The following is a 19,661-nucleotide window of genomic DNA, read 5'->3' on the forward strand; positions in this document are numbered from 1 at the left end:
TCTGTACTGTAATCTAGTTAACTGCGTGCAAACAACTAAAATTCAGCCTCTTACCTGTGATGCATTGCACCTCATGGCAACATGAGAAAGGGGAAATGTTCAGTACAGTCCATGTGCATGTGGACTTACTTAACAACCTTACCCATGATGATGCACCAGCCTGGCGCTATACGAATAAAACTGAATTGAATTGAATTGAATTCATTAATGTAATGCCTACTTTGGAATGTTCGTTTCACTTTGAAAAATGCAATGATTGACAAATCTACAACGGAATGTTCGTTGAACTTTCTAAAATGCAAGTTCGTGCTACTTCAAAAAAAGTAATGATTGATAAATACTAGAACGGAATGTTAGTGAACATTTGAAAGGGCAGTGGTTGAAAATTCTAGGACGGAATGTTCGTCAACATTCATAACACATTGATTGACAATCTACAACAGAATGTTCATGGCACTACAAAAATAAGGCAATGTTTGAAAATTCGAAAAGAGAATGTTCGTCAACAACATAAAGGTCAATGTTTGAAGATTCTAGAATGGAATATTCACCAACATTCTAAAACACAATGTTTGGCAATTCTACAACGGAATGTTTGTGGAACTTCCAAAAAATGCAATGTTTGATGAACACTAGAATGGAATGTCAGTCAACATTTTAAAAGGCAATGGTTGAAAATTCTACAACGGAATGTTCGTCAACAACATCAAAGGCAATATATGAAAATTCTATAACGCAATGTTGGTCAACAACGTACAAGGCAATGTTAACCAATTCTAGAATGGAATGTTCACCACTATTCTAAAATGCAATGATTGACAAACCTGTAACGGAATGTTTGTCAACAACATCAAAGGCAATGCTTGAAAATTCTAGAATGGAATGTTATTGAACATTCCGAAACACAATAATTGACATGTCTACTTTGGAATGTTCGTTTCACTGCATAAAATGGAATGATTGATAAATCTACAACGGAATGTTCGTTGAACTTTCTAAAATGCAAGTTCGTGCTACTTCAAAAAAAGTAATGATTGATAAATACTAGAACGGAATATTAGTGAACATTTGAAAGGGCAGTGGTTGAAAACTCTAGGACGGAATGTTCGTCAACATTCATAACACATTGATTGACAATCTACAACAGAATGTTCGTGGCACTACAAAAATAAGGCAATGTTTGAAAATTCGAAAAGAGAATGTTCGTCAACAACATAAAGGTCAATGTTTGAAGATTCTAGAATGGAATATTCACCAACATTCTAAAACACAATATTTGGCAATTCTACAATGGAATGTTTGTGAACATTCTAAAATGCAATGATTGGCAAATCTACAACGGAATGTTTGTGGAACTTCCAAAAAATGCAATGTTTGATGAACACTAGAATGGAATGTCAGTGAAAAATTTAAAAGGCAACGGTTGAAAATTCTAGAACGGAATGTTCGTCAACAACATCGAAGCCAATATATGAAAATTCTACAGCGGAATGTTGGTCAACAACGTACAAGGCAATGTTAACCAATTCTAGAATGAAATGTTCACCACTATTCTAAAATGCAATGATTGACAAGCCTGCAACGGAATGTTCGTCAACAACATCAAAGCCAATATATGAAAATTCTATAACGCAATGTTCGTCAACATTCTAAAATGCAACGTTTGCCATTTCTAGAACGGAATGTTCGCCAACAACAGAAAATTCTACAGCGGAATGTTGGTCAACAACGTACAAGGCAATGTTAACCAATTCTAGAATGGAATGTTCACCACTATTCTAAAATGCAATGATTGACAAGCCTGCAACGGAATTTTTGTCAACAACATCAAAGGCAATGCTGGAAAATTCTAGAATGGAATGTTATTGAACATTCCGAAAGACAATAATTGACATGTCTACTTTGGAATGTTCGTTTCACTTTGAAAAATGCAATGATTGACAAATCTACAACGGAATGTTCGTTGAACTTTCTAAAATGCAAGTTCGTGCTACTTCAAAAAAAGTAATGATTGATAAATACTAGAACGGAATGTTAGTGAACATTTGAAAGGGCAGTGGTTGAAAATTCTAGGACGGAATGTTCGTCAACATTCATAACACATTGATTGACAATCTACAACAGAATGTTCGTGGCACTACAAAAATAAGGCAATGTTTGAAAATTCGAAAAGAGAATGTTCGTCAACAACATAAAGGTCAATGTTTGAAGATTCTAGAATGGAATATTCACCAACATTCTAAAACACAATGTTTGGCAATTCTACAACGGAATGTTTGTGGAACTTCCAAAAAATGCAGTGTTTGATGAACACTAGAATGGAATGTCAGTCAACATTTTAAAAGGCAATGGTTGAAAATTCTACAACGGAATGTTCGTCAACAACATCAAAGGCAATATATGAAAATTCTATAACGCAATGTTGGTCAACAACGTACAAGGCAATATTAACCAATTCTAGAATGGAATGTTCACCACTATTCTAAAATGCAATGATTGACAAACCTGCAACGGAATGTTTGTCAACAACATCAAAGGCAATGCTTGAAAATTCTAGAATGGAATGTTATTGAACATTCCGAAAGACAATAATTGACATGTCTACTTTGGAATGTTCGTTTCACTGCATAAAATGGAATGATTGATAAATCTACAACGGAATGTTCGTTGAACTTTCTCAAATGCAAGTTCGTGCTACTTCAAAAAAAGTAATGATTGATAAATACTAGAACGGAATGTTAGTGAACATTTGAAAGGGCAGTGGTTGAAAATTCTAGGACGGAATGTTCGTCAACATTCATAACACATTGATTGACAATCTACAACAGAATGTTCGTGGCACTGCAAAAATAAGGCAATGTTTGAAAATTCGAAAACAGAATGTTCGTCAACAACATAAAGGTCAATGTTTGAAGATTCTAGAATGGAATATTCACCAACATTCTAAAACACAATGTTTGGCAATTCTACAACGGAATGTTTGTGGAATTTCCAAAAAATGCAGTGTTTGATGAACACTAGAATGGAATGTCAGTGAACATTTTAAAAGGCAACGGTTGAAAATTCTAGAACGGAATGTTCGTCAACAACATCGAAGCCAATATATGAAAATTCTACGAAGGAATGTCGGTCAACAACGTACAAGGCAATGTTAACCAATTCTAGAATGGAATGTTCACCACTATTCTAAAATGCAATGATTGACAAGCCTGCAACGGAATGTTCGTCAACAACATCAAAGCCAATATATGAAAATTCTAAAACGCAATGTTCGTCAACATTCTAAAATGCAACGTTTGCCATTTCTAGAACGGAATGTTCGCCAACAACAGAAAATTCTACAGCGGAATGTTGGTCAACAACGTACAAGGCAATGTTAACCAATTCTAGAATGGAATGTTCACCACTATTCTAAAATGCAATGATTGACAAACCTGCAACGGAATGTTTGTCAACAACATCAAAGGCAATGCTGGAAAATTCTAGAATGGAATGTTATTGAACATTCCGAAACACAATAATTGATATGCCTACTTTGGAATGTTCGTTTCACTTTGAAAAATGCAATGATTGACAAATCTACAACGGAATGTTCGTTGAACTTTCTAAAATGCAAGTTCGTGCTACTTCAAAAAAAGTAATGATTGATAAATACTAGAACGGAATGTTAGTGAACATTTGAAAGGGCAGTGGTTGAAAATTCTAGGACGGAATGTTCGTCAACATTCATAACACATTGATTGACAATCTACAACAAAATGTTCGTGGCACTACAAAAATAAGGCAATATTTGAAAATTCGAAAACAGAATGTTCGTCAACAACATAAAGGTCAATGTTTGAAGATTCTAGAATGGAATATTCACCAACATTCTAAAACACAATGTTTGGCAATTCTACAACGGAATGTTTGTGAACATTCTGAAATGCAATGATTGGCAAATCTACAGCTGCAGCTGATTCCATAAGACTTTATGTCCTATTTGACATGCTTAAGCTTAATTGTATTCCCAGGGTATATAAGAGGCCATTTCATGTCATAAGCAGCACTGCGCATGCAAAGGCCTCGAGTGGTTTCCTGCTTACATTCAAGACGTAGCACAACTCAGCAGTTGTCAGCTCTCACATAAAGCCTAAAACAAAAGAATTATGTGAAACCACAAAGGCAGCCACCTTGGCACTGCTGGAAATTGGCATGGGTGAGAGGCAGGTAGCCAAAAAACTGAAGATCTCCAAGACAGCCCTTCATTACACCAAGAAAAAGCAAGCCGAACGTGGTCCTACCAAATTGCTAGCTGGTCGAGGCAGGACACGCCTTTCTACCCCACGAGAGGACCGTGCACTCATCGTCATCGTCAGACCTCCAGGGACCTTCAGAATGAGTGGGCACTGTCGAGAAATGTGACTTGTTCAGCAAAGACAGTTCAAAACTGACTTCTTGAAGCGGGTCTGAAGTCACACAGGACAGGAAGAAGCCCTTCATCAGCGACAGGCAGAGGAAAGTCCAGTTACTCTTTGCTAGGGATCACAAGGATTAGACTGTTGATGATTGGGCTAAAGCTCTCTTCAGTGATGGATCCACTCCAGCCAACTTACTGGTTAGGAGGAAGCCTGGAGAAGCCTACAAACCAGACTGTCTTGCCCCTACATTAAAACATGGGGGTGGATCGGTGATGATCTGGGGTTGTTTCAGTATGGGTGGAACAGGGCAAATGCAATTGTGTGAAGGGCGAATGAACCAGGTCACGAGCAGGGCTACTCTTGAAAACAGTCTTCTTTCATCAGCTGATAAACTCTTTCCTGCCTCGAATGACTGGATTTTCCAACAAAACAATGCCCCTTGCCACACGGCAAGGTCAGTTAAAGCCCAGATGGAGAAAATGGCTAGATATCAGCTCTTAAATTGAACTTTTATTTGTCCATTTGTCCAAACAAATGTACCTTTAGTTGTACCAGGCATTAAAATGAACAAGAAATTGAAGAAAACAAGGGTGGTCTAATAATTTTTTCCATGACTGTAAAAGCACAGCACATCTTTTATTTTACTGCCGCAACCAATTCCAAAAAAAAATCTATTAATAATCAGTCTCTCTCTACTGAGTACCAAACTGATCCATTACTTTTACTAAGCGGTGCCAAGTTACAACATTAGTTTAAGGTCATGACTTCTTTGTGTCATTATGTGTCATTGTGTCACTACAGTATAAGTGTGTATACTATATTTATAGAATAGATAATTCCCTCTGGAAATTGCATTAGCTTCATGCTGTTTCCCCACTGACAGATGCTGACAGACCAACCTGATGAGCTCTGTGCTTTTAAAACTTTTACTCATTTGCAGAGAGAGAAACACAACGCTGCCATTAGGTTAACTTCTCGCGCTGCAACGCCGCTTGTAGTCGGCTGTATCAGCGGAGCAGAGCATGATAGGAGCAGATGGGAAGATGAGCAGTGTCATTTGTCAATTTAGCATTAAATGTACAGTGTAGGTTACAGTTTGTCAGCAAATAAAATCTGGAAGGTTAACACCTCCATTGTTCATGTGTGTTTAATGTCTGGGGAGTTTAACACGCTGTTGCTATGACGACTAGAGAAGACTTGGCCTACATTGAGGGGCTACAATCTGCAATGGAAAAGAAAGTACTCTGTACCCAAGGCGAGTAGAGTAGAAGTTAGTAGTACCATTAGTGGAAATACGGTATTACTGCAGTGTCTGACCTTGTCTACATCAGGTGGCGCAGGGTCAAGGCCGCTAGTCTCACAGTCACTTGAGGACCGGTGAACTTTCTGAAAAATAAACACAAGAAAATCCGTTTTTAGCAATGAAAATATCCATTCTAAATGGAAACAGCTTTTTTTGTTAGTTGCTGAGTTGGCTCGCTACAGTCACACTAACAATATCACCGTTTCCCTCCAATTCAAATATGCTGAGTTAGTAAAACATATCAACTTCAACTGTAAACAAGGGAATGATTTGTTTCTGCTAGAAATGACTTGTTTGATTTTGCAATGTTGAAAGATGCCACAAAGGTGAGTTAATGAAAGTCTGCTGAACGTTTCATAAAGCTGCAGCTGAAGCAATACTTAGTACTGATGAACAGAATGCCTGTGAATATTCTCATTCATCCAGGTTATTGTAAGCTTCAGGGCATTCAATCGTTCGCAACTGGACTTTGTCAGCAAACAGCCCAGATTTAAGACGCTGTGACACGGATCCAGTCTCACTTTACCTGTTACGCCCTCCACCAGGTTAGCTGCTGGGGATGACATACCCTCATCTTCAAACAGTTTGATGTGGTCATTTGCAAAATAAAATAAAATCTAACTAACGTGAAGCATGCCTCAGTGGCATACTGTCACACAGTGTTTCTATTGCACAGAAAGATGATGGCATACCCTACCTCTCTCTTCTGTTCAGTGTCAAAGCCATCTGTCACATCAGGCACTGCAAATTAATTACAGAAGATGTCTGATTTCCTCCTAAAATCACTGCACATTATTGAGGGGAATGAAACTTAATTTCAATATTGAGGGAGACATGGGACTATCAGTGAGCCACTGATGGGCTGACCTCCCATGCACATGCATGAACTTCTCCTGGAGGAAGGGCGTTACAAGAGAGAAACAGGAAGCATTTGGATATTTATTTTGGTTGTGCACTTAAAAAAAAACCTTACTACAAACCTCATTATACTATCATCTCATTACATCCCCCCTTTCTCACCTGTACACCCAAAGATGTCACCAGTGAAGGTAAATCCTGGGCCATCCTCCTGTCAACACAAGTGACACAGTCAAACTTCATATCACATGACACTGTACTGACTTCATATCAATATATCACATGACACTGTACTGCCTTCATATCAATATATCACATGACACTGTACTGCCTTCATATGTTTCATAGTGTTTCCCAGATGTGGAACTTTTAATGTGAAGATGAAGATTATATTATCACCACCACCATCTTGTTGTCGCTGTTTACATCCATCCAGATGCAATTTCAAAAAATGCTCTACTGTATATGTATATGAATAATCACTGTACATATTGTTCATTCAATTATCTGTATATTTTATGTGACATGAAGGAGCTACAAACTTCCATTGCTTTGTCCACCCTGTGCTAGCAGCCAAATTCATCTATGAATTAGTAAAGTAATATCTGATGAGTAACTGTGCAAAAGTACATGCCAAAATAATGAACCTGAGCAGTTTTACGGATGTTTTCACACAGGCGCTCATCTGGGCAAAGTACCGTTATATCTCCAGAGCTCACTACGAATCTTCTCTGTAGCAGCCGTTTTTCTGCTTGCTGTTGTTTTTAGCCCTCTTAAAAGGACAAAACGCAGATAAAACAGTAAAATAACACTGCTCAGCAGAGTCACGTGTAAATGAGACGGAGACGTGAAACTAACTGCGCAGGTAGGGCAGTCAGTAGTGCGGGTTTTCGTCACACAGTGAGGAGGCAGACATCTTCGTAATCATCAGACTCTCTACTTTCATAAGATACCAGGCTTTTGTGGCTTGTGTGAAGTGGTAAACTCGGCAGACGCTCTAAAGCGGACGTACACTATTTTCGTGTTTTCATGACATGTCCATATAATTTCTCGGGGTATGAATTAGGTTTCGTTTGGGTGGCAATGTCTGGTAGAGGCTTTTAGCTGAGTTTCTCCCCGTCATTCTGGTATGCTACAAGTTAGGACTGGTACTTCCCACCGTGAGCATTGAGCGTCTGAACTGCGAACATCTCATGCGTCCCCCTGCACAGGGAGCGCTCGTATTGATAACTTGATATCAACACATTACACTGGCATGTCCGAAGCATGACGTCACCGAGACGTCCCCGCCGTGTCACGAACTTTATGCCGAAATAAATTATATTTTGTAGATAAATTGTTGTTGTAATATTCCGGTCGCCTGGCTTCAAATCTGGTTTACCTGATATCTGAATGTGCAGGTCGCTAATTAGTTGAAACTCGGTTACCATCCTTGCTAGCAAAGTGTTAGCTAACATTAGCATTAGCTCCAGCGCATTGCAACACGGCTCTTTTCATGTTTCGAAACGCGTGCAAACATTATGCAACTAAACTGAACGGCATAATATTATATTGTGAGCCTAGTAAGTTACAATAAGTAAAACTTACCATTTTCTTCAGGTTCCGCTATGAACGATATCTCCGCTTTGCTGCATGTGCAGACGGTCTGTCGTCGGGAGCGGGTGTGTCGTGTGCAGCATAAAAGGAGCGCTGGATTTATTCAGCAGTACTGCCCGGAGTAACTCCGCACATAGTTTTAAAGCACACACCGAGAGACTGACGGGCCATGCGTGCATTAAGATAAACCACGTTCACAGAGCAGAGTGCACAATTTGGCGCGGGGCTGAGACAGACAGGAGGGTGGGGGATGGGCATGGTCCAGGTGGGGACAGTAAATGTCAGGTTGTGTTTAACACATCAGTCATCACTGAGACTGGCTGGAAGGACTGCATGTTCTGTAAAAACGACATTACTCACTTGAAATTAAATTGAAAATGAAATGAAAAAAATAAACTGTGAATCCTATTATTAGTATTAATCATTTATATATTTTCATTTTTTTTATTTCTACACTTTTTATTAGATTTTTAAAGGAGAGAAAGCATGAATGTAGGAGATGTTTTTAATTTCACTGATCAATCTAACTAGCATAGCACTAACAAGGTGACAGACAACCCCAGGCCTGAGAGTTTCCTCAGAGACGGTGTGGGTGGGGAGGCATGGTCACGGTGGGGACTTTATAATTCAGGATCTGGGTAACATCGCAGATGTGCACCAGCGAGGACCAACAACAGAAAAAAGGGGGGATTGTTTAAAACCATTCTGGCACAAAACGGCTTTATCAGTTCAAAGTACATCAATGAATGGTTAATTCAGGTAACAAAATATTATAAAATGATTGAATTAATTGGAGTTATGATGAATAAATAAATGATGATCAATGAATAATGAAATGATGTTATCCCCCGTTTCATAACTACGAGCTGTGTTTGTCTAGCCTGCATATGTGCGTATAGATACATACGTGCTGTTTGACTTTAGTGATTTGTGTATGTTGCCCCTCATTCTCAGGGTTTGTGTCCATCGTGTCAGAGTAACTGCAATGATCCGGCCTGTTGTCATTAACATTTAGCATCACTGAAGTCAACCTGCTACTAGCTTGAGAGTTAAAGTCCATCAGACCTCAGGCAGCTGCTGTGGACTGGTCCATAATGGCATTATATTCTGGTTTAGACCCATTTCATTCAGGAGGCCCAGGTCCACCTCAACCACATGCTGTTAGTCAAGTCAAGTCAAATTTATTGTCAATGCTGCTATATGTACAGGACATTAACAGAATTGAAATATCGTTTCCCTCAAATCCCTGGTGCAAACAGCAATAAACATAAAATATAAATGTAATATAAAATAAATATATCCAAATTAAAAAGCATTAGCATTTCCTTCATACGCTGGCTCTTCTAGCTACTCTGCTAACAGGACTACCAGTGCTTCTATGAAGTGATGACCAGTTCTCTGTTATGGCCTCTTGCTCTTCCTGGTGTGATGCTTTTAACTGAAGAGCTAATGTTAGCACATGCTTGTGTCAACACAATCATCAGGGCGTTAGCTGTGGTTTTAGCAACTGATCATTGCCCTGCTATTTCCCTAACAGTACGTGTTGATGCTGGATCAATAGTTAACAGCATCTCCTTATCACATAATGAGCGCCCTCCATCGGCTCTGTTTGCCTCACTGGGCCCTGCTGAAGGAACCTTTATCACTCTCTGACAGCTCACAGTGCCATGCCCTCTTCATGATCAAATGCTCAAAACCAGATCTCACCATTTCAGTTCAGTGGGCCACTATTTCCAGACCCATTCTCCCCTCTGTCCTTTCTGCTAACCCCCTATTAGCCTGGGTGCCCTCTTAGATCTGTTGATGGTGGCCCTCCGGTCGTTCTCAGAGCCCGGCTGCTGTTAAGGGTTATTGAACTTTTGCAGTCTGGGCCCCCACACTCTGAAATAACCTGTTGAGATTAGGCTTGTTAGGTCACTGCTTTTAAATCAGAAATAAAACCGGGGTTTATTTCTCCATAACAATTTGACGATAAAACAACAATAAATATCCTAAATAAAATAGGCCTAAATCTATAAAAGATCGATCATCAATTAAGCAGGCCCATCCCTATGAACTGACTGCTGCTCCTTCCAACTCATTTTGATGTAACACATAAGGCGTACAGAGAACATCATTTTGCAGTTACAGATAATGTTGATAAGATAAGTTGCAGATGACGCTGAACTCTGTCGTCATGATGAGACTGAACTGTCCAGGCCTGATGATGCTGATGAGGCTAAACTCTCAGATCATCATGAGGCCGCACTCTCCAATTCCAGTGAGGCTGAAAGGTCTGGTATTCCTGAAGAAGCTATACCGTTTCTTCCAGAAGAAATTATATCCATGATTATTAGACTCACCCTCAATCTGGACATGTCCATGATCGGCACATTTAATCGAGTGTCTCCACAGTTTAGAGAGTTAACTAGAAGACACCTTCCCTCGATCTATATTAGGCCTCCTCTGTCTGAGCATCTTGATTTATCTCAAAATCATGACACAGTTATCAGTGTTATGAATGTATACAAAGCAGCTGGTCGGAAGAGCAGTTTGGCACAACGTCTCAAAGAACTTTTTGCCAAGAATAAAAAATGGATGAAAGCGTGGATGACCCTAGCATGCCTCACTCTTGGCCACTACAGAGTGAAGGATTTATTTTGGAAGTAGCCTATGCTATCACACTTATCCTCTTTAGTCGCAGAAATGTTCCATTGTTATTCATAGGCTATATTTAATTTGTTTATGAAATGCACAGGTTATTTATATTTTGATTTATTCTAATGGTTCAGACATATGCCTGCTGTTTAGTGAGGATAAGGAATTTACAAGGATGCATTCTTTTTTTTCATCAACCTCTTTGCTATAGCCTTCAGCGAGTTTGACAGTGTATAATTCACTCATTCATTTTTTCAATAAAGATGTTGAGAAATCTCGATTAATTGCTTATTTGTAAACACAACACTTATAAATAGCCTAAATAGGCAAGATCTGACACAATTCAATTCAATTCAAATTCATTACAGGCATGTGTGTCTGGCTATTATTGCGATCCATAAGTGACTTTGAGAGTGAATTACTGGAAAAGTACACAGTAAAAGTGTTTGATACTATTTGTGCAAGTAGTCTAGGGAGTACTTAGTCCAACAGTACATATTTGGTGAACTACTTATGGAAGAAAGTGATTTCATTCCACTTCAAATTTAGACGAAAATGGCACTTATTGCTGTCCGTAATGGACTTTGAGAGTGAATTACTGGAAAAGTACGCAGTAAAAGTGTTTGATACTATTTGTGCAAGTAGTATAGGAAGTACTAAGTCCAGCAGTATAGGTTTGATGAACTACTTATGGAAGAAACTGATTTTATCCCACTTCAAAAGTAGACGAAAATGCAAATATTTCACGATCCTTATGGGATTTTGAGAGTATATTATTAGAAAAGTACAATGTAACAGTAGCTGATAATATTTGTGCAAGTAACATATGAAGTACATTATCCAGTAACACCTCTTTAGCTACTTATGGTATAATTTGTTTTGTTTTTGTTTTTTTTTACTTTTAAAAAATCATTTCAATATGTCATTCAACACATTGAAGCCTGCACAACACAGACACGCAGAGAGAAAGACCGATGCTTTATTTTGAAATCCGGAAGTAAAGATTGGTGGCGGTTGCTTTCACCGTAAACTTGAGAGTAAATGCGCACTTGAAATACAGCGGCGGCTGGTTTGATCACTGATACGCGAGAGGCGGCTGGCTTGATCGCAGTTTTACCTCTGTCTAAACCACATTCAAGATATTTACGCCATGATTCATGACAACAAGCTAGTTAACGTTGTTACCTGTAACATTAGCTAATTTACTTAACAGTTAGCTAGCCTAACAGTTTGAAAACATCATCATTCTGAGTTAGAGAATGAACACAAACATTGCGTTAGGTTATTAATTTCCAGAAAATAACAGGGAAATGTTTTCTTACCTGATATCTCCAGGATAACAGTTATAACCATGAAGTTCACTGTCAGCTGACCAAACAGATCCGCCTGACTCTTACTCTGTGTACGTACTCCAGCTTTTTGTTCTCCGTTTAAATTCCACAACTAAGATTCGCTCAAAATAAAAAAAAGGCAAGCAGATGTAAAATAATCCAGGTAATAATCCAGGTAATGCATTACTAGTGGTCCACTTGTCAGGACATGCGCTTGCCGAGGCACGCATGTTACTGGCTTGGTAATAAAGTCGTCCATTGACGACTTTTTCAGCACTGTAACGTAGCGATAGAAAACATTAGCGTTACCACATTTCCTATTCAAGCACGACATCACCGTTATAGCAAGCACATATGTGTGGTAAGGCTAATTAAATCGTTGTCGTTAGTGTTAACGTTTACATCTGTCAGTATAAGTAAGTAGCTCAGTGTTTACGTTAATGTTAGCGGCTAACTAGCCAGTTATCTTAACAAGACGACTGTCCCTCTTGCCTTGCAGATTTTTCATTGCAATGCTTGTCTTTTGTTTTGTGAATGCTCCCAAACTTTAGAGCTTCGTTGCCGGGTAGACATGATACTGGTCTGGCATAACTTCCGGCAACATAAAGGCTGACGCCAATTACCATTACTGCGCATGTGCATCAAGGACAGACAGGCAGACAAGGCAGTGGAGGGTACAGCGGCAGTTTTGCATGAAAAACAAAGCTTCAAAAAATAAACGACGCGTCGACTACTAAATTAGCCGTCAACGATTTTGATAGTCGACGTAGTCGTGACTAATCGACTAATCGTTAGCTTAGCTTAGCATAAAAACTGGAGATGGGTAAACAGCCAGCCTGAATCTTTCCAAACTTCTCCTCACTACTCACCAAGTTGTTGATTGGAGACCCAACACTGATCCGTGCTCGTTGTCTGCCACCATCAAAAAGTACACCATTCACCGTTGAAATGCTGAAACTAATAATAACTAAACTGGGTTTGTCTCTGCTTTTAAAGCCGGTGTGTGGAATGTTGTGACCTCACAACATTCCGAGTACCACATCTTCAAAGAGATCAAAGCCAAAGCAGCAGATTAAAGAAAAAAAAAGATTTCATGCTTAATTGATGATCGATCTTTTATAGATTTAGGCCTCTTTTATTTAGGATATTTATTGTTGTTTTATCGTCAAATTGTTATGGAGAAATAAACCCGGTTTTATTTCTCCATATCAACCAACTAACTCCATATTATCTCGCTTAATATGCCAATTGCATAATTTAGCGAATTTGCAAGTCCAGTCACTTGTCTGCTACAACCCTCCTCTTGTTCATTTGTTTTCAACTTTTCAATCAGTGGATTGGTGGATTATTATATTACATCTTACGATGTGTGTATTTGTGTATAGTCACATCTGTCGGGGCGCGGTGCCACCGACACGAGAGGAGAGACGCCGGGTCCGAGCCTCTGTTCAGCAGCTTTGCTTTTTAGCCCGGAGCCTCCACTCTTCATGGAACAACTTACAAGTCAATTGTCATTACAATTAGTCCCAAGCAGTTTAATGATGGTAAAAATGAAACATAGGCTGAGGTAAATAATCTGCATTTCCTCTTTTCTGCGCTCCTCTGACCAGATGGCGTCCATAGCGGTGTCTTGGCAACGGTCTGTTCCAGAAATAACAATAAAACACAAACGCATCACATTATGAAAGTGCTTGTGATTGTTTTTGGTTAAAGAGAGGGGGACAGTAGAGCTGCTCTGGCAGCTCAGGTGAGCCAGGTGGAGAGCGGAGGCGTCCTTTATTTTCTGCTTTTATTTTTTATAAAGGGCACCATCCTTACAGGTGAAGCCGAAGCACACAGACGTTCCGCTTTTCTGGGTTCTTATTGGATTCAGAATGAATACAATCCCATCTTTAATGATATGTAGGCTATACAGCCTGGTCTACATTCAATAAACTACAGCAGATTAACGTGATCGCGGAGCAGAGAGTCATCATCTGGACTCCGTACCCACGGTCAGTAGGCTATTAGTAGGTAAGAACAACAACAATCAAACAGCAGCAACAACCATTATTCGTTGCATTATTACATTTGTGGGAAGTTATTACAACATTGAAAGTTGAAGATTTTCACTTCCCCACAAACGTAATAAATCTCTACAAACGTAACAGTTATTACATTTGTGGGAAATCGCGTGTTACGTTTGTAGCAGGCAGCGGCTGTTACTTTTGTGGAAAATGTTTTACGTTTGCAGGATTATTACATTAAAAGGTGCATATTTTTATAACGTTGGTGGTTTATTACGTTTGTGGGCATTATTACATTGGCGGGTGTTACAGGGATGATGACATGAATGAGGGAGAGGGAAAGAGAAATAATAGACATGGTTGATTGATCTGATTATCACTGTTTTCCAGACAGTGCTGAATAAAGAAGGCCTGTGAACTTGAAAAAAAAAGACATCATCCAAGACTTTTTTTTTTTTTTTTTATGCCGGCTGGACCAAAGCGAAAGGGGTTGGTGTTTAACGATGTGATGGGGCCGCTGATCGACTGTCTGGTATTATGGGCTTGTCAGACCAATATTTCAAATAAATAAAAAGTGGCCGACTATCGGCCCAAATAGCACGTCGGCCCACCGGGAAAATGCCCGCTATGCCAGATGGTCAGTCCGTCCCTGGCTAAGACGCTACATTAATGATCCATTAATGTCAGGAAGCACGGAACAAATCGCGTCTAAGACGCAACATTTAATTGTCAATTAAAGGACGATTCCGTATTTTACGGGACGGGTGGCAACCCTACCTATAATTGAGCTTGAACAGCCAATTGTGTGGAGAGATTGCTGCCCCATACAAAATAAAACAAATATAGAACAGAAATATGTCAGCTAAGACGCGACATTAATGATCCGTTAATGTCAGGAAGCACCCAACAAGCCATAGCTTCGATGAGCCACAGACGAACGGAGTTCCATTCACCTGATCTAATAAGCAATTGATGAAGCACTGAAAAAACACTTTGAAAACCTTCTCATGGTCATTTTTTAAGCCGAATTACTCAACAGAGCCTACTGATTACTTTCCCAGATCGAAAACACGCGGACCGACGCAGATTTTGGAGAAAAAGCGAGATGACTTTAAATTTGTGGATTTTTGACTGGGGTTCGGCGAGCCCCGCAGCGTCCCGTCGGAGTCCTCACTTCAGGACGAAAGCGACTGCCACACTGTCAAAAACAGTTATATTTCTCCGTAGATTTTACAAATAGATCATAAACTATCACTGAGTTTTAGGCGTGTTATTCAAATGTGTACTTTTTCCATAATGAGTCTTACCTGGACACAGTTTCATGCAAACGATGTCCTCGTGCGCCTGAGGTGAACGGCAGAGTCCCGTGATCTTGCTGGGCAGGTGGAGGTTTCTGCGTGACCTCAGAGCTTTATGTCCAGCCTGACCCGGTTCTGGACGTCTACAGACAGCCAGAATGAGTCGCACAAAGACGTTCTGCTTGGCCATGATTTGGACGTGTATTGGACACAGGCCAGCTGACAGTCTTGTCTGGGCCCGGGACAAGATAATGTTAGATGGGCCCTCCCCTCCACCACCGCCGGGTTTTTTTGTCACTAAACATCACCAGTTATGTTTGATATATTGTGATAATGCAATAAATAAGGTATTTTATATGAGGGGAAAATCTTAGCTCTCCATGGCAGCTGAGATTTTTGTTAAATATGACATTTATATACTTGTCACAAAGGACCTGCTAATATTATTAAGAGTTATGCATACACATTTTCTAATTCTTATACATGCAGGAAAAATAGACCAGGGAAGAATAAATTAGGCATTTTAGTTTGAAGAATTTTCTCTTTGTCAACTGATAATACAGTAAATATGCATGTATATCAAACTTTAAATGAAAACTTGGCTGCACTACTTACCTTGCTCTATTCCACTCGTCCCAGCTTCACTGTCGGGACATTTTTTTAAATATTTGTTTAGAATATTTCTCAACCCTTTGTTGTCCTCTTCTCTTTTTCTCTTTTCTTTCCTTTTCTGGGCACCGGACTTGTGCTTACCAGACATTTTGATCGTAGACCCGCGCGCCTTCTCAACTTCAAATTAATAACAACATCAAAGTTTGATCTAGGCCAAACCATTTTTGTGTTTGGGGTGGGAGGGTTCATGATCACTATTTCTCAAGGACAACTAGGAGAACACAAATAAAAAACTGCAATGTGATTGAAATAATAGTTTTCCACAAATAGGACTATTCTGACATTTTTTAATTCCACAATTTAATGAGGGCCCAGTTGTGGGCCCCCCTCTCCCTGGGCCTGGGACAGCAGAACCATTTGTCCCCCCCTATGGGCGGGCCTGCTTCCTCGTCCTAACACTCATATCTGGTCGACCCCCCAAAAAGTCACGTGCCAGAGGTCAGCGGGCCGCCGAGGAGACGATGTTTGAGAGTCCACCTGCTGATTTCACCTGTTTTTGAAGCCAAAGCACAAGAAAAGCCTCGAGCTCTGCTCTTCATGTTCTTCATGTTCACTCCTGCTTCAAATGTGTGTCTTCATTTTATGGTTTTGTCTCTTTCATCTGTTCCACACGTTTGAAGATGACTTCAGATGACTTCACTGTCCAATTGACAAAACTGATAATGTTTGACTCATTGATTGATTGATTGATTGATTGATTGAATGATTGATGGACATTGTGTCTGTCTGTGCTGTACATCATCGTCTCTGTCCCAGCCTGCGTGGACTGATGAGCTCTGGCCTTTTACAGAAAATCCAGGCCGTCTGTCCCAAACTGACGTCGCGATGATGACACGATAACAAACAAAGCATCTGCACATTTTATTGTAAAAGAGGAAAACATCTGAAACACTCGGTCAGTGGTGTGTGCGTGTGTGTGTGCGTGTGTGTGCGTGCGTGCGTGTGTGTCCCTCTGATCAGTTTTTAACATGAACTCACAAACTGTCACAGATTCATAAGAACGTGTAATGAAGGCAGTAACGAACTCGTGCTGTTTCTGCTCTTTAATACCTGAGAACACCTGCAGAAATGTAGAGATTTCCCGCTGCTTCATGAGGCGGGGGAGGCGAGCCCCCTCCATAGACTGTTCATAGACTGACACCTGGTGGCGAATGTGCGGAGCTGCACTTCCTGACTCGTCCTGACGCAGCGCTGAATGAGTTGTGGACAGACACTTACGTCTGTGTCCTTAGGGGGTGGACAGCTCCTGGTGGAGCTCTGGGGTCTCTGGGGCTTCTCCTCCTCCGGGATAAATGCAGAGAGAGCAGCTATGAGGAAACCTTTTCGCCTCGTCTTCAGGACCAATCCTGGCTGGATGACGTATAGGCTATTTGCATATATTTCCCATCAGCCCTTTGAGCTGCTCAGCAGCACCGAGCGTTTAGGGCCGGGTCGGACTGGGTCTTGGTCCCTGCAGGTCCAGGTCTCACAGCAGAACATATCCAGACTTCTGTGTCCTGTTGTGTGTTGTTGAAAGACTCGCGGAGACATTTTTGGCCATTGGAGCCCGTTCGAGCTCGCACCATGAGTCAGGGCACACGCGGCACAGAGGCCTTCATATACACTCCAGAAAAAGGGTAAAATTGTGTTACTACAGTAACACATATACTAAGATTGGAATGATACAGAGAAGATTAGCATGGCCCCTGGCGCAAGGATGACACGCAAATTCGTGAAGCGTTCCTCTTTTTTCTCTGTTCGGAGAAAACGAAACCAGGACACGGATGCACAGCGAGTTGACTCCTGCGACTCTTTTACGTCGATTTCTACTTTATTAATCGCCATCTGGGAAATAATTCTGTCACAGCAGCAGTTTAGACAAACACATAAACTAAAATATATACAATAAAGACCGGGATTCTGTGCGCATGCGTCGGCGTTGCATGGTGTGTGAGTACTGGAGAAACAGATTTGCTTAAAAAGTACAGTTAAAGGATTTGCGATTGCATGTCTGTCTCTCTATCTCTGTCTCTGTCTCTCTCTCTCTGACTGCATTTCTGTCTGTCTGTCTGTCTGTCTGTCTGTCTGTCTGTCTGTCTCTCAGTCTGTCTCGCTCTCCCTCTCTCACCCAACCGGTCGAGGCAGATGGCCGCCCACCCTGATCCTGGTTCTGCTCGAGGTTTCTGCCTGTTAAAAGGAAGTTTTTCCTCGCCACTGTCGCCAAGTGCTTGCTCATGAGGGAATTGTTGGTTCTCTGTAGATAAAAGAGCTTGGTCTGTACCAGCTCCATATGGAAAGTGTCCTGAGACAACTTCTGTTGTGATTTGGCGCTATACAAATAAAACTGAATTGAATTGAATTGAATTGAATTGAATTGAATTGAATTGAATTGAATTGAATTCAAGAGCTTCCACTTGGAAAAGAGTTCATTCCGGCTTCAGTGACAGAAGGAGCCCTGCGCCGTCCTCCCAGCAGAGCAGCCCACCGACCCATAAACTGACATGAGCACACTGGAGTGTAATTGGATGGCCTGATGGAAAGTGCGACCTCAGAAAGACTGCATTGACTAAATTTAACCCTGACATTATTTCTTTGAATGAGACCCATTTAACAGCAAGTTATTGAAGTGAGTGGTTACACATTTTATGGTTTCAATCATCAAATGCACTTCAGGGCTGTTAAAGGGTCTGGGGGAGTTGGCTTCTTAGTGAAAATATATTATTTGAACGGTATGTAGTCACTAAATGACAAATCAATGGAGGGAACACTGGCAGTCAAATTTAAGAATAAGCTGACAACGGGCATAGTGCCCGACTGCCAGCCCACCACCAAACCGAGCCAAAAGAGACTCAGACTAACCCAAAAAACAACTGATAACAACTAAAGCAAGAAATCAACACATTCAAAAGCCAATGTGTTGGGGGGGGGGGGGGGGGGGGGGGGGGATTCCGCGATCGCGGAGCAGAGAGTCATCATCTGGACTCCGTACCCACGGTCAGTAGGCTATTAGTAGGTAAGAACAACAACAATCAAACAGCAGCAACAACCATTATTCATTGCATTATTACATTTGTGGGAAGTTATTACAACATTGAAAGTTGAAGATTTTCACTTCCCCACAAACGTAATAAATCTCTACAAACGTAACAGTTATTACATTTGTGGGAAATCGCGTGTTACGTTTGTAGCAGGCAGCGGCTGTTACGTTTGTGGAAAATGTTTTACGTTTGCAGGATTATTACATTAAAAGCTGCATATTTTTATAACGTTGGTGGTTTATTACGTTTGTGGGCATTATTACATTGGCGGGTGTTACAGGGATGATGACACATGAATGAGGGAGAGGGAAAGAGAAATAATAGACATGGTTGATTGATCTGATTATCACTGTTTTCCAGACAGTGCTGAATAAAGAAGGCCTGTGAACTTGAAAAAAAAAGACATCATCCAAGACTTTTTTTTTTTTTTTTTTTATGCCGGCTGGACCAAAGCGAAAGGGGTTGGTGTTTAACGATGTGATGGGGCCGCTGATCGACTGTCTGGTATTATGGGCTGGTCAGACCAATATTTCAAATAAATAA

At 40.5% G+C, this 19,661-nt stretch overlaps 1 protein-coding gene and 1 non-coding gene across 2 annotated transcripts in view; both read left to right on the forward strand.

The window, feature by feature from the left end:
* The window catches only part of LOC139328098 (NLR family CARD domain-containing protein 3-like), a 387,375-nt gene that overhangs the window by 49,383 nt on the left and 318,331 nt on the right, over positions 1–19,661 (forward strand). The window lies entirely within an intron of this gene.
* On the forward strand, positions 17,726–17,832 carry LOC139328451 (U6 spliceosomal RNA). Its single transcript, XR_011601981.1, has one exon. It is a non-coding gene; the product is annotated as a U6 spliceosomal RNA (small nuclear RNA).

This window comes from Chaetodon trifascialis (assembly GCF_039877785.1).
Source record: "Chaetodon trifascialis isolate fChaTrf1 chromosome 24 unlocalized genomic scaffold, fChaTrf1.hap1 SUPER_24_unloc_1, whole genome shotgun sequence".
Taxonomy (NCBI): domain Eukaryota; kingdom Metazoa; phylum Chordata; class Actinopteri; order Chaetodontiformes; family Chaetodontidae; genus Chaetodon; species Chaetodon trifascialis.